The sequence below is a fragment of the Daktulosphaira vitifoliae genome, unplaced genomic scaffold (genome assembly GCF_025091365.1).
Source record: "Daktulosphaira vitifoliae isolate Bord-2020 unplaced genomic scaffold, ASM2509136v1 Scaffold_4, whole genome shotgun sequence".
In the NCBI taxonomy this organism is placed as follows: Eukaryota; Metazoa; Arthropoda; class Insecta; order Hemiptera; family Phylloxeridae; genus Daktulosphaira; species Daktulosphaira vitifoliae.
This window is the reverse complement of record NW_026099575.1, coordinates 42,493,555-42,509,724: the sequence shown is the minus strand read 5'-3', so window position 1 is coordinate 42,509,724 and position 16,170 is coordinate 42,493,555. Positions and strand designations below refer to the sequence as shown.

Sequence of the window (16,170 nt, the reverse complement as noted above, 5' to 3'; positions counted from 1 at the left end):
ATAACATTAAAAAATAATACAAAACTCAACTGAAATAATTAAGTTGTTGATAGTGGCGAGTGGATTGATTGTAAGAAATCTTGTGGTAATGGTATCGAACATTTGAGTATCACGAGTTAGAGTATAGATGATGTCACGTAATTGCGGATGAAAATAGACTATGGCAATGATGTTATTCAGGATTGTCAAAGTCCAAACACTGAAGACGTGTAAGGGCACAAAAACTTTGAACACAAGGGTGCAACAAATAAATAATAAAAATTATGACGTGCAATGTCCGAATAATTTACCATCCAAGCGATTAAATTATAAAATTGTTTAAAGATTTTCATAAAATCGCAGGAAACAATAATCTTTTTCTATGGGCTATAAATAATTATTGATATTTATTTTTGGTATCATGAGTGATATATATGATAAAAAGAATTGCCAATAAAACCTTTTTTACATGATAGCATTAAGAAATAATAACCACTATATACTAAATATCAAAATATTATTATATTGTATTATAGAAAATTGTTCTAAAATCATTTGATTTCAACAATTTTAACAGATAAACAAATTATCAGATAAAAAAAAATTATAAAAATAAAATTGTTTGAAATTTAGTTTTTCTATTATATCATTAAACTAAAAATTGTATTAAAAATAATTAAATTTTAAAGTTTTTTAACCCTGAAGGGATGAAAAAATAAATTATACACTTTATATTATTGTTGTTTTTTTGATTCGAACATTTTTTTCCTTTACAATAACTTTAAATTTTCAGTAATTTCTGATTAAATAAGTTTCTTATCTTTAATCGATTACCCTGTATATTGTTTTATATCTAATTAATAATATTATAAATCATTAACTTATACAAGCATTATATTCTTTATTTAGTACATCTGTAATTACATAGATATATTTAAAATGAAAAATTGCTTTGATTATCCCGTTTATTGTTACGTTTTAGCTAACTGAAAGAATATTTTTATTTTAAACATATTATACAGTTTTTATAAGATCTATCCTAAATAATAGAACTGAATAAAAAAATTAGAATTAAAGTGCTCTTCTATCAGTTGTTGTAGGTTTCATATCTTGTACTTGATGTATTTTTAGTTTTATAGCTTTATATATTCATGATTTATATATTACAATATAACCTGTCATCATATATTAACACTTATGATAATAGTTTTACTTTTACTAAAATGTACTATAGAAATTAAAAATTCAAGTTCATCATTCTCAATTCATTTATTTTATAAACAGTAATAACTATATTCAAAGTTTTATCCTAACATATATTGGGATATATTACTTTGAAATTCTTACCGTTAACTTACTATAGGGTCAGTATAAAAAACTTTAGGCTATCACGTAATAAGGTTATCATGGTTGTTTCAATTAATCACCAATAAGTTAAAATTATAGATAAAATATTTTCCTATATTTTAAAAGAAACAAAAAATTCAACTTTAAAATTTGATAAATAATCAATATTAATCTTCCAAGTAGTTGATAATTTTAGTACGTCAAACATTCAGTGGTGACATCATGAACATATCTTTTTATTGCAATAGCCAAACCGTGTTAGTATGTTTTCGTTTTAAAGGCAAATAAAACGGTTATATACACATGAATATTGCTTTTATAAATGTATTAATATTTTATTAAAAGTTCTAATAAATAATAACTATCTTTATTAATTACTTTTACTTATATTTCAAATTTATATAGTTCTATGTACAACTATTGTACCAATTATTGACACAGGTTTACCTTTGTCAATAATGAGTGAATTCAACTCTTAAAAGATATATTTTTGTTATACTCAAATTTAAATTCTTCAAAAATATCTAACATAACATTGCATTCAATACTTAACAAATTTTTATGATATTTCTTTTCTCTTTCCGTGGAATTATTTAATTAAGTGAATAAAGTTGACATCCTATTTTTATTTTATTTTTTTGGATTTAATATTACTTTTAACATACTTGTAAAAAATTAACTCTGCCTCGTTAAAATGAGTTCACTAATTAAATTCATACTTTAAATTTAAGCTAAAAAAACAAAAATCAATCAAAATGTAAATTTTAAGTGAATTAAAAATTCTAAAAGTTAGCATTTAAGTGTTTAGTTATCTTATCCTACAGTATTTTTATTTAAATAAATGCGTAATCAATAGAAATTAAGTCAGAATAAAAACATTTACATTTAAATACAAGAGAACATTATTTTAAAAAAGTTATCTGATTAATCCGTAGAGTACTTATGTTGCAATCGAGAGAAAATTTATAACTTTAATAATAAATGGTAGACAGTTTTAATAATTCAAAGTACATATTATTTATAATTTTGTTTTTAAATGCTGTATTATATTTTTTGTTATTTGTTACATCATAGTCATTTTCATAAAATCTCACCACACCAAAAATAACCGTGGTTATTTTAGAAAATTTAGGACACTGCTTATCTGAGGCCAGAAATAGTGTTTTTTTTTGTATAATTTCAAATATTGCAATCGCATGCAAATATGCTAATCTACTTCCTCTCCTTCAGGGTAATCTTAAAAGTTAATATGTGCGATTTCCAAAGTAAATTTAAGTCGTCTTTGATTTTCTCTGTATGTGTCATCAAAACATGTAATAATAATTGATATAGAACTGTGTAAAAACTTTAAGTATAAACATGTAATTTGCAACAGATTGTTGAACCGTGATCAAGAGTTAGCAATCAGATCGAAAGTCATTTAACACTGAGACATTCTCCCATTGTAGTTGTCCATACAAATAAAATCTTGAATTATATTAAATGTTCTACATTAATGTAAAAAAAATATGTAATACAATTCATGTGTTACAAGTTAGTCGTAATAACTGAAATACAATCCTATGTTAGCTTCGTGTAGTATTTATTGAAAAAATAAATATTATTATATATTAATATCTTTATTTAACTGATTATAGGTTATTTCCCATACTTAGCAATTTATAAAGCATGACCATCTAAATTTCCCTTAAAAATTATTGATGATTTATCCAGAAAAAATTTTTTTTATAACAATATTTGCATAAAATTTCGAAACGCAATTAATGTTTAAAATTCCACTTGTGATTTTCAATAATTTCTGATGATTCTTCAAAAACAGTAATTATAATTTTTTAAAAATTACAATGTCAATATATCTGCAGAAATGCGTCGTATATATTGAATTGACTCCTTTTTTTTTGTTTTTGAACTTGGTATTAAAAATTAACCGAACAACTGTAACATAAAATAACAAGGCGTTTCAATTAAAAAGAAATCTGATATAATTCTCTATGGTTTCTGAAGCGATTAATTTCGAATTTAAATTTGTATAGCTACTCTGTATTAATAAATCTTTATTTGATGGCATTAAATTGATTAATTGATTAAGAATTTAATTATTCGTAAAGCTTTCATTCGAAATAATATTAAAATATTTATACTTACTTTTATCGTTTGTAAAATAAAACTGATTACAAAAAAAATATCAATTAATCGAGTTCTAAGAATCGAAATCGGTAAACTATTTATACTCTATTTACAAGTTTAAATATGTGCAGAAGTTAGTTACTTCAGTTGATTTGAATGACTAAAAGTAAAGAAAAATGAAACTGTCTAAGCGGTTCTATGATTTTAAATACCTCCCAGGCAGATTATGTCTTGCTCGTCTAAAAGTAATTACACATGTAAAAGCCTAATTTGTTTCTAAAACAGATAGTGTCTGATTTAGAATAGAAGTTATTCGTCTTGGATCGTATTTAATGATTTAATATTTGTTCGTATAAAACAGTTACAGAAATCATTTCATTTCATTACGCTGTCTAATATGACGTGAAGAACATCAGTTCGCCCGTCTTATTTCTTCTTATGTGAAAGGTATGACACTTATTATTATGCTGATATACCAACCGAACAAAACGCCATGCAAATCGTATTCACTCTCTTAAGTTTTTTGAACTTTCTCGTCGGTCTCGGTCGACCGATTACACTCCACGGGAATAATATTAATTACATTGAACCGAACAATATTTATTATAATTTGAATGAAAATTCCATTTCTCGATATGATTATATATCATTTATGTGTATGCTGCTTTATATCGTATCGCCGAGATAAGGTTATCATATTATAATAGTATCATATACATACAATATTGGCTAACGTCAACGTGGAGGCATACCCACACGCGTTATCATCGTTGTCAGTTAGTCACGTTCTCATTGGTAATTTTTTCTCTCTCTCTCATTTTCTCTCCCTTCTTTCCAATGCAAAATGCGAAAATTTTTCCCCTTCGATATTACCGGGTTTGTATGCACGTGTTTAACCGTAGCAGCGTCGTCACGACCTAAGTCGGATAGACTTTAGATAGCATCCTTAAGAATCGCGAACAACATTAAACGACCATGTCCCCAAAGTGTTACGAGTGTATAGGCAATTTTTTTATTAACCATCATCCATTCCAACCTCTTCCATTATCGTATTGCTTTCTTGACTATAAATCGGTCATGCATTCAACGCCAGTCGATGAAATAACATTATCCTGTAAAATATTACTAACCGTATGAGCACGTTCATCAATCACTGAGGTTATTACTGATAAACGGCTGGACGATTACATCAAAGATGTAAAACTGTAATGAAAAAAATGTATTTTCTTACGTTTGGCGGCGAAAATGTTGGCCCACCCACACCTACGGCGCCAACTCACCTCTAAGTGTGGGCGAACGCATTTCTTTACAGCATCGTGCACACTACACATCTGTGGTGTTTTATTAGATTAACGAATTCAATAGCCAAACTCTGCTTCTATTGTCTATAGCAGAAACCCTCGAGAATCGTTTAACTTAATATTTAATCACATGCAGTTCTTAACAATACAAATGAAAAGATGATTTGAAAAACGTTAAAACTTCATACTTTTGAAAATTAATTTGTTGAACATAAATAATATTTTGATTTTATATGAATTATTTATGAAAGATTGTTAGATCAATAAATCAATAAAAGGTAACTAATACCTCCACATTAACGTTCATATTGCTATTTACTAGTGTAATCTATGAGCATTTTGTAAAATTAATGCAGCACTTAAAGCTGAAATGACAAAAATTAATTTTTAGATAATTAAATTTATATGCTGAGAAATACTAACTTATCAATAGTAGTTTTAGTGAATCGATGAAAAATATGTTTAAAAATATGATCATAGATCCAATTGAAAAAATAATATTTTATTAAGTTTTGGACTTATTTTTCCAAAGTATCAATTGACCTATTCAGCTCAAGGGGAAAAATCAGTTTATTTAAAAAAAAACAATATACTTACCACAAATTCAAACTCATTCACACTTTATTATCACACTTAAAAGTATTACAGTTTTATTCTAAGGAAAATATTAATACATAATACACATATTAGTAGAATAATGACAGTCACTTTGAATTTGAACTCTATAATAAGTTTAACAACAGCCATATCAAAATAAAATAAATTATTTTAAAAATTAAAAATTAAATTTAAATATAAACGTCTAAAAATAGTTTAATATAAATAATTATTTTACACACAATTAAATATTATTTTATAAACAATCTTGATATTTTTATCGTCTTCAATGTTTGATATGTTGATGATAAACAGCATGTTGGGTAAAAAACATTCGTATTTTTGGTATCCAACATTGTAACATTGATGCTTGACAATATAATTAAAGTTGTTCGTTTTTCTATAAAATTGATATTGTATCCAGTGTCCATGGAACCCACTTAAGAACATTAAAATAATAATATTAAAGATGTTTAACTGATTTTTTATTATTATTATTTTGATCATTGAGAAGGAACAGTTGATTTAATTTTAAAATACTATTTTTTAATAACCACTTTAATACATACTGCGCGCTGACAAGTACACCATATTAATATGTTCACAAAGTCACGAAATAAATAATGATTATTGATTTTTAATAGATTTTAATTTTTATCGATTGAATATACAGGAGATGCTGAACATAGTTTTTATTAAGGAAAGTATTACTTTACAGCCCTAGTAATTGTATAGGACATTGGTTTTATTGTTTTATCGTGACTTGATCGCACACATGGCAGTTTACTTGAAGCTTATTGAGCTATAAATTATACATTACTAGTGTATTATTATTCACATATAGATTATCAGTACAAAAATATTAATATATTACATAACGATTGATCAAGAGTTCAGCGGCGCATATTAATTCAAATTATTCTGAAAAAATGTATATTCTAAATTTTTAAGGGTCTACATATAGTGTATTGTCTACCTTTCTATTAAGCACAATAAATAAGGTAATAATCTTAATAATTAACTATTAATAGTTAATAAACTATTAATAACTATTAATAAAAAAAACTTTTCAGATTTTATATTACATTTAAATCTTACTGGAGTTTTTAATAATACAAACTTCCATGACTTTCATTGAATAAAATTTGTACATGGGAATCAAATTAATAGCAATCTTATTGTTTTAAAAACGTGTTAAAAAGTAAATAAGATATTAATATAAATTACTGCATTAACACTGGGAGACAGTTTTGAAGTACCATTAAGCATTTAATAGACTTTTCATTTCCTTCAATATAATTTCTTACCACATAAATAATTTGAACACCTAACAGAACATTTAATCTGTACCAAATGCTATCACCGGGTCTTAAACAATTCTGTCAAGTTCTTCTAGATATGCAAAAGTGTACAGCAAAACATATTACAAATTGAATAAATAAAAAGCTTTAAATTATTAGATCTCATACAATAAAAAGTATAAATTTATGAGTCTTGTTTCCTTCCTTTCCTTCTCTTTCATTCAGATCTCTTTCAAGTACACCGCCAACTATAATTTAGCTTTGACGCGAACCTGAGATGTTTATTAAACATAGTTGGCCACACATTACATTTGCATATGAGAGTTAATAGTAATGGTAATGATTTATCAAATACTCATAGTCCTCCTTCGTGTCAATTGTTACTACTGTGTTGAATTATCGATGTTTCTCTTCTTATCGAAAACTTACAATAGAGTGGAGCATAACGAATAATACATTCATAATCTCATTGGGTTTGAACCTTAAGCTGAAATGTATTGTTGTGTTTAAACAGTAACTTCTGTTCTGTCAACAACTATCTATGTACAGCTCTACGCTATCATTTTATCACAACAGCTTGTGTACTATTATCATGAATATATTTTTCTGACTGCGTAGGCGGCGTATAGTGGTGACATTGAATCGAAAATCTCGATCACCATCCAAGCCACATAAATTTTCATTTCTTTTTTTCATATTTATATTTTTTACAATACGATCGAGAGAGACTGAGAAGCGATTTCTATCAGTACACACCGTACTGATACAAACGCTTCTTTTACCGCACAGCGTTGTGTATTCGATATCGCGACGCCTCCGTATATGATGCTGTTGTTGCGGTACCCAATACAGTAACCATTGCTAGGACTGGTCTTCGCTGAACAGCCTGCAGCTAAGCATTTTAATAATATATGCTTAACTAGTGCAATAAAATAAATCTTTGGAGCTCTCACAACCATAAAACTATACCTCCGGCTTCAGTCCACATAAACTCTTATTAATTATAACTAATAAAAAACATACAAATTCAAGACTCCGTACCAATATAAACGCTTAATTGTTTTTGATTTTCAGTCACTACTTAGTGCTATTCCAGGTTATAGTTAATATACGACCGATATTTGTTTATTTATAATTATCGGCGCTTATACGAATAACTTATACCATTCCTTTTATTTTGACTACTTTCAGCGGCTGCTGTGTGTTTTCTTATTAATAAATAATAAATGAATGATACTATAATAATATAAATTCTTAATATTTTTAATTTCATCTTAACACGTGAACAAACACAATTGCTAGAGTGTTTTCAACCCAAAAAAGCCTGAAGGTTAGTTTAACGAATGAATCCTATAACTCCAAAATTAAAACTCTCATAGCCCTTTAATATACTTGTTGCCTATATAATCATGAAACTATTAGTCAACAGGTCTAATTTATATAAATTATAGTTAAATAAAAATATACTACATATACATTAGATTATTAACACTGGATATTTACAGACTTTCTTATTAGATTGATAAAATACTATTCAAGGTAAATTATATAATTATATATTTATATAAAACTTAAAATTAATAAATTTCACTGTCCATAATTTCATATAGAATTTCATGTAAATTTTATTCAATAAACTAGAATTTTTATTAAAAATGGTTAGATGAAAAGATAATTCCATTAATCAAAAAGTAACATAGGTTATAACTATTATTGGAAAATATGTTCAAATTAAATTCATTAAAGACATTGTTAGCACTAGCTATTATATAACCGCAAGCTAAATAAGGAAATTTATTGGACCAGAATATAATCATAACTCCTTCTCTGGACATGTTAGAAATAGATTCTTACAACGATATTATAAAAGTTTAATGTTAGTTTTTACAGACAGTCATCTGATTTATACTTCTTTAAACATTATCAATTTTTTTTATAACACAGAAAAATAAAATAAAATCTATTTTGATTTTTGATGAAATAGAACGACAACTAATTTGATGTTATTAAATATCTTTATTCTTCTGAATATATACATATATATATTTAGAATAGAATAACTCAACTCAAAGTAAATAATACTATATCTTATTTGGTTTTATGGTCAGATCTTCTTATAAGTCATTAAAAATCAATTCAATCTCTACTATTTGATTTTTATTCAACTGACTTGAATTGTCCAATGTGAAAACTTAGTTGACAATTTCTGCATAGGTATAAATTGAAATTACAATTAATTATTCCTCAAAAATTTCATTTATACACGTTGAGCTATATTTCCTAACAAACCGGAATACATTTATTTTATAAGTCGAACAAAAAACTATTAACTATTCGATTTTATAAAACCAACAATTCTCGCTACTTTGAATAGATACTCAATACTTAATGCTCTACATAGAAATGTATGTCTATGACTGAAATAGATTTCCTTTAAACATTTAAGCTTATTTTACACTTATGTTGAATGTAGATAATAATAAATCCATCACAGGGGGATCGCGGCACAGTGGTGACGTAGCATAGTTGGATCAAGTATGATGATATCTGACAATGATTAAAATCACTATAAAAAAAAAAAAACATTTGCAAATCTGTAGATAGTGTTTAATTTTAAAAAATTGGTGAATTATTCCAAAAGCTACATGATCTTCTAGTTCCTTATTAATATCCTGATTAAGATAAAGTATGTCGAATGAAAAAGGGATTATTAAAAAATATTATTTTTCAAAAAAATTGTGTTGATTCATACATTTTTCAAAAAGTTATAGCATAATAAAGTTAAAAATGTAAAATATAAAATCGAGAATTTTCACACAAAAATAGCATTCGGTAGCCATTTTCACCGTGAAGATAAAATAAAGTCCGAAATTTTTTTTTTCCATGATAAAGTATATTACACATTAGCTTTAATTTAAGATATATATATATTTCAATTTTTGACGTATCATGGAAAGAAATCAGTTCGGTGAGAGCTGAGAAAAAATGGTAAAAGATACAAAAAAAAACATATAATAGTAAAAGCAATACCTTCTCAGCTTCGCATCGAAGCTAAAATTAAAATATACAACAATAGTTATAAGTTGTTTTGATTATGAATATATTTACATATTATAGTTAATGGAAATTTAATAGGTTTCAAATTAATTTTTGCGTATATATATAACTAGATTTTTTTAGATTAAAGTTAATTATTACCTACTAAGTGTGCAAATGCATAAGTAAATAGCCGACGAAATTTTACGACTACTAGATTCTATACTTAGACGCTAGTTCACTTTAACATTATAATAAGTCAAAGTAAATGGTTTTCAAATCTTGTTTACAATAAAAACAAAATAGTTCAAAGTTCACTTTACGAAGGTTTAACTTTTATCGTGCTCGTGTTCTCATTAATATTTAAAACTTGATAGTTATGTGGTATATGGGCCGTGTTGATATTTTTATGATCAAACATATGACACGTATCGTTTCGTTTTTTGTACTGCTGAAAATTTATTTTAATAGATTCAGAACCTAATAAAAATTAAAAACAAGTACTTTTAAAACTAGATACATTAATTTAACGTCATTGGTGATGAGAAGTGATAATGCAATTCAAGTCATATTTTTACTGTGAACGTCAGATATCTGTGTTTTAAATATATTATGTGCAATTAGAAATTAACGCATTCTTACTGAGGAGAATCTGATAACAACTACAATCGGTTAATACTATTGAACAGGCAGTATCAGCAGGGAGTTAATATCAAGTGTCGCAAAATGGAATTCTGCCAGAAACAAAATCACAAACGTTGATATGATTTAAAGTTTTATTTTCTACTTAGCATTAGTATTATTCTCGAAATGAGACAACTCGCCATAATAATATATTACCTAGGTGTAAATATTTCAATGTTACCTAGTTAATTTATAGAACCAGAGATAAAAATGGTAAAATTGTATGTTGTAAATATGTTCAATTAAAAATAATTTTGCTTCAAAATTAGCCAACATTATAAAAATGATCCCTTTGAGTTAACAATACAGTGAACTTTTTACTTTCGTAAACAAGTGCACATCGATATATTTTTAAACAACAATTAATAAGTCTACATATTACAGCCTATAAGCTTATAATTATAAATGAATCAAATTTCCAATCCAAAATGTAAAAGCCAAACAAAAATCCACATCCGATTGATACTAACTTGTTATAATGAATTAAGACATATAAACATTTTCTTCTATTTAATAATAATAAAATTTATATTTTATTGAAAAAATTTTAATTTCATATGTATTAATACATAATTTTATATATATTGAATTAAAAATTTTATCAAAAATATCAATCAAGATTGATAATCGCAATGAATAGTATGTAACCACTAATCAACTACCTACACGTAAGCTGTCGGATAAGTGTCTAATAAACACGTTAGAAACATCTCTTATCATCATTTGCCATCACATTGACCATCGAATTTTAATTATTAATACATCTTGATACTCCTACGTATTTTTATTGGGTGCATTTAATGAAGCATATGTGTTATTCATGCCATACTAGTTTACATGCATCAAATTCAATGCAAGTGCATTGTACCATTTTTATATGTATCGATATACCAAGTTGTAATAATTGTAAGCGACTCTTTATCAGTCAAATTATTTCACCTTTTGTCTGTAGAATGTTCGATATATCAAAGCCACCAAAAGTCATCGATAGGTAAGTGTAAACTACATTCCCATTATAGATCTTAACTAATTTATCAACAATTAATGACCAAAGAACTTGGTATTTACATTAATAACAATGTCTTATAAAATATCTATTCACTCTCTTGTCTTAGTAAGGGTTATTAAAAAGTCTATAAGCCAATAGGTCTCTCATCTTCTGATCAAATACTGATTAGATACCCATAATGAACATTATTAAACTATCTGAGCTAATATTTTGTGCTGATCGCGTTATTACGCACAAAATTACATACAACAATCTATGCCTAATTACTGTAAGATAATAACAATTAACTGTATTTTTTTTAAGTCAAAATTATTTTTTACTTGATGTGATAATATCTAAGATATAACATTTGTTTTTAATTTATTTCCCATGACTACTTTTAAAATTGTTGTGAGTACTACCTACGAATATGCATTTCAAGTATTTAATAAATTCATTTGTGTGTAAATATTAAATATTGTAACATAAAATAAAAAAATCCTATGTAAATTATATTGCTCCTCTGCTTAATACGCCAACCACGATAATATTTTGAATGAATATTATGATCACCAATCACATATTCTGAATAAACTATAATGTTTTTATTAAGAAACCAGGTCATATCGTGTTTTGAGAATATAATTTGAAGTTTTACTCGGCACAATTACTGGTGCAGCTGTTTAAGTTAAATAATAATAAAAAAAACGTGCTACGAAAAATAATAGTTCCATACAAACTTATTTCCTTTAAGTCTAAGGACTAATTTAAAACGGAAGTCATCAACTGTCATAACTCAGTCATATGTTATTTAACATTACTCTGATAGGCCACTTAAAAAGTTAAAAATAATATTTAAGTAGGAAAACTTACGCAAATAACATGGAGAGTTCATAAAAAACGTATAATGCATTGAAAAACAATATCAAAATAAATTGATGTGTGAATAACTAGACAATTTTCATATAACAGACTTATTCAACATTTATTTCAGATTTCTTCAATGTAACACGTCATACAGTAAATATGACTAAGGTATTATATAGATTATCAAATTATTACATTAAATTTTGTCGTAAAACGAAAAACGATTAACAAAATTTTCATATTTTATTTCTTACTTTTACTAGAGTAAATTTTGAATGTTTTTGGTATCGTAGAAAAGAGCGGATCATAAAGGCCTTGGTTATAACAGAAACAGTTTATATTAGTCAAGAAACATACATAAAAATTATCCCATACCNTCGTAGAAAAGAGCGGATCATAAAGGCCTTGGTTATAACAGAAACAGTTTATATTAGTCAAGAAACATACATAAAAATTATCCAAATTAACAAAGAATGTTAGGATTGATGTCATTGACTATGTTACTTATTCGGCAACACTTGCTTCTCTTTTTTAATATAAAACAATAAAGTTTTGTGAATCATGGTAGAAATTTCAATGTTATACGTTGTAAGATTTTTATATGTAAAAACTACAATTTGTTTTTGAATAAAAAATATTACTTTCATTTTTTATAAAATTACTCCATTGTTCTGAGTATATTACTCAGAACAATGGTATATATTATACTAGCATGACCTTACACGGTTAGTAGGTTCATATTTTTTTGGTAATTTAATTCCGCCACTTTTTTTTAAATAATTTTTCAAACAAACAAGATTATGACGTAAATATGTTTAAAATATTTATGCATTTCAAATTGTACTCTATTAAAAGTCGATTTATAAGTTGATTATAGAAACTCATCAAAATTCAAAATAAGAAAATTAATATTTATGTACTTGTGCAAACACGTGGAGATTTTCAGAAAATATCTTTATTGTGACTAATTTTAAACACCATGTTTTATTTGGGATGACTGGGGTAACCTCTTGGCCTGATGTCTGTACCTGACAACCTAAATAAAAATCAAACTTAGAAATAAGCAGATTGCATTGTAAGAAAGATATGTTTATTACTCACACAGTTAAAATACGAAAAATTAACATATATTTATTGATCATTTTGTCTTTGGCTCTTTATTCATTTTACAATAGTTTCAAAGCTTTGACAATGTTTGATTAATGACCAGAATTATAAATAATTAGTCACACCATTAGGTACTAATAAAAATATTGATATGCACCACATACTTAAAAGTTAGTGTGAATCCGTAAAAAAAATTAGCTCTATCAATAAACATTTTATTTGGTCTAATTAATATTTAAAAATTATTTGTAGGGAGGGGAGGGCAAGTTGATATTCTTAAGCTTAGGGAAGAATATTCTTTAAGAGAATATTCACTACAATAACTTGGAACTTCGTAGAAACATTACTTGATATAATGAGACCAAACAGTGGTGCCGGTAATGAGAGGGCAGGGGGCGATTGCTCCCTTGATTAAAATACGAAGGGCGCAAAAGTATCATTATGTACCCCAATAAAATATATAATTTATTATGGATTTCAGATTGTGTAAGTACCCAATACTATGTTTATTGTTATTATATTATCACTAGCAAAAAAGTTCTTCTTTAGAGCAGCAACACCACGCAATACTTTTATCAATTATCTTTGTTCATATCTATTGCCGAATTATTCTTAAAGAGGAATATATTAAATTGATTAAAAAATATATATAAAATTATGTTTAAAGTACAAAATAATGATTTACCTGTTATTGAAAGTATGAACCTTCTAAACATTTAAAATTCTCAAAAACAAAACAACGATTATGTGATAGTATGTGATTTGAAAATTCCAATTGGCTTCACTATAATATACAATCAGATCAAGAATTCTGTTTTGACTATTTTATTCTGTTTTCAAGTGTTGACTGTGTAACTTATTATCTTAAGACTAAACATAATGTAGACAACTATTGATATTTAATTTTTACTGGATGGATTCAATAATTGGAAAAAGGCATTCGAAAAATTTCATGTCCATGAAAGTAGTAAAACGCACTTGACTTCTGTTAAATTTTTATTAAAACGAAATAAAAAAACTACTAATTATTTTATTAATTTCTAAACAAAAGTTAGAAGAAAAAAAATACTCTTCTATAACCTTACTAACTATAATAAGTACATTACATTACCGAAGCCAAATGGGAATTAGTATAAGAGATAATACTCGTGATAATGGTAATTGTATTGTTTTATTAGAAGAAAAATGTCATGATATATCAGTATTAAAATCATGGATACAACAAAAAAATAATTAATTGAGTTCAGGATATTCAAAATGAAATTTTAGAAATCATGTCATTGAATGTTCAGCGTCAACTATTGAATTTAATAAAAAGATCAGACTTCTTTTCCATTTTTGCTGATTCAATACATGATATTTCTGCTAATTGACTGATTTATTTTTGAATACACTATTTAGATTCAAACATTGAAGATCATGAAGCCTTTACTGGGTTTTATAATATACCTGATAGTAAAACGTTAACATTTTTCAATGCAATCAAAGATTTATTGGTTAGGTAGTTTATGTTATTTCCAGATAATTTAAGATGTCACTGTTTTGATTGCACAGTCATCATGTAAGGTAGATTTAATGGTATAAAAAAATTAATTAAAAATAATATACTAAAAAGTATACTGCAATGTACTTAATAGTACATTGCAGTAATCATTATTTTAGCATTACATGAAGTTACTAAAAAAAATAGTTTTATTTGTGATAGTTTTACTATGGTTAAGGATGTATCAAATTCTATTCTTGAATCGATTAAAAGAAAAAAAAATATGAAAATATTAGAACCATGTTTTCAAGCATACAATCTAAGTAATAAAAAACAAGATCTTGTTCCATTTAGTCTAACTAATTGGTCTATTAGAATGAAAAGGTCGAAAAGATTTTATGAAAATGATCAAAAGATTCAATAAACATTAAGTGAAATACTTAATAGAAATATATATATATATATATAGCAGATGAAAGGAAGAATTTACTCAAAGGGTATTTGAAAAAATTAAATAAATTAAAAACAGTGTTTTTTTTAATTATATCAATAAATATTTTTGGTTCATTAGAACAATTTGCAAAAATGTTACAGGATCCCAAGTTTTGTGCATCTGATTCAATAATATGTGAAAATTTATTAAAAGAAACACTTTTATCTTTCAGAATTAATGAATTTTTTTGAAAAAATGTTTGATTTAACAAAATTAAATTCAAATAAATATGATTTAGAATCAATATAAGATACAAAACGTGTCAATAAAATACCTAAACGATTTCAGCATAAAAATAGTACTTCTGTATTTAAAACCAAAATGCACATTAAAAAAAGATATGTTTGAAGTAATTGACTACTTGAGAAATGAAATTGATTAAAGATTTAATCATGAAGGCTTAAAAAACTAGGCTAAGTTGAAGATCATATTATTAGATCTAAGTACGTTAAAATCACACTAAGAGATTTTAAATAATTTATATAATGAGAATGAAAATTTTGATATAGTTAAACACCAAGCACAATTAGTTATGTTTTTATCAGTTGTACCAATTGATTCTAGTATTTCAGATAAAATAAGTAATTTACAAAATAATTATTTAAATATTAATGTAACTTTATTTTCTGAAGTTACCAAACTCATTAAATTAATATTGATTATACCAGCAACTGCTCAACGCTTCTATTCTGTACTGGGAAGATTTAAAACTTATTTAAGATCAACCATATCTCCAAAAATATTAACACATACGATGATTTTACATTTTCATAAATCTATAACATTTATAATTAATTTAGATGTCAAAGCTCAAGAATTTATATCTAGAACGCCAGAGTGAAAATCTATTTTTGGGTATA

At 25.9% G+C, this 16,170-nt stretch overlaps 1 protein-coding gene and 1 long non-coding RNA gene across 3 annotated transcripts in view; one reads left to right on the top strand and one right to left on the bottom strand.

The window, feature by feature from the left end:
* LOC126905969 (uncharacterized) overlaps positions 1-16,170 on the top strand; it is a 135,694-nt gene that overhangs the window by 63,500 nt on the left and 56,024 nt on the right. The window lies entirely within an intron of this gene.
* Positions 5,599-14,304, bottom strand: LOC126906009 (uncharacterized). Of its 2 annotated transcripts, XR_007704156.1 has the most exons (4): positions 14,020-14,304; positions 13,329-13,945; positions 13,148-13,263; positions 5,599-5,790 (listed from the first exon to the last, which is right to left on the bottom strand). It is a non-coding gene; the product is annotated as an uncharacterized LOC126906009 (long non-coding RNA). The 2 variants fall into 2 exon arrangements; XR_007704155.1 differs by having other exon boundaries at positions 13,329-14,304.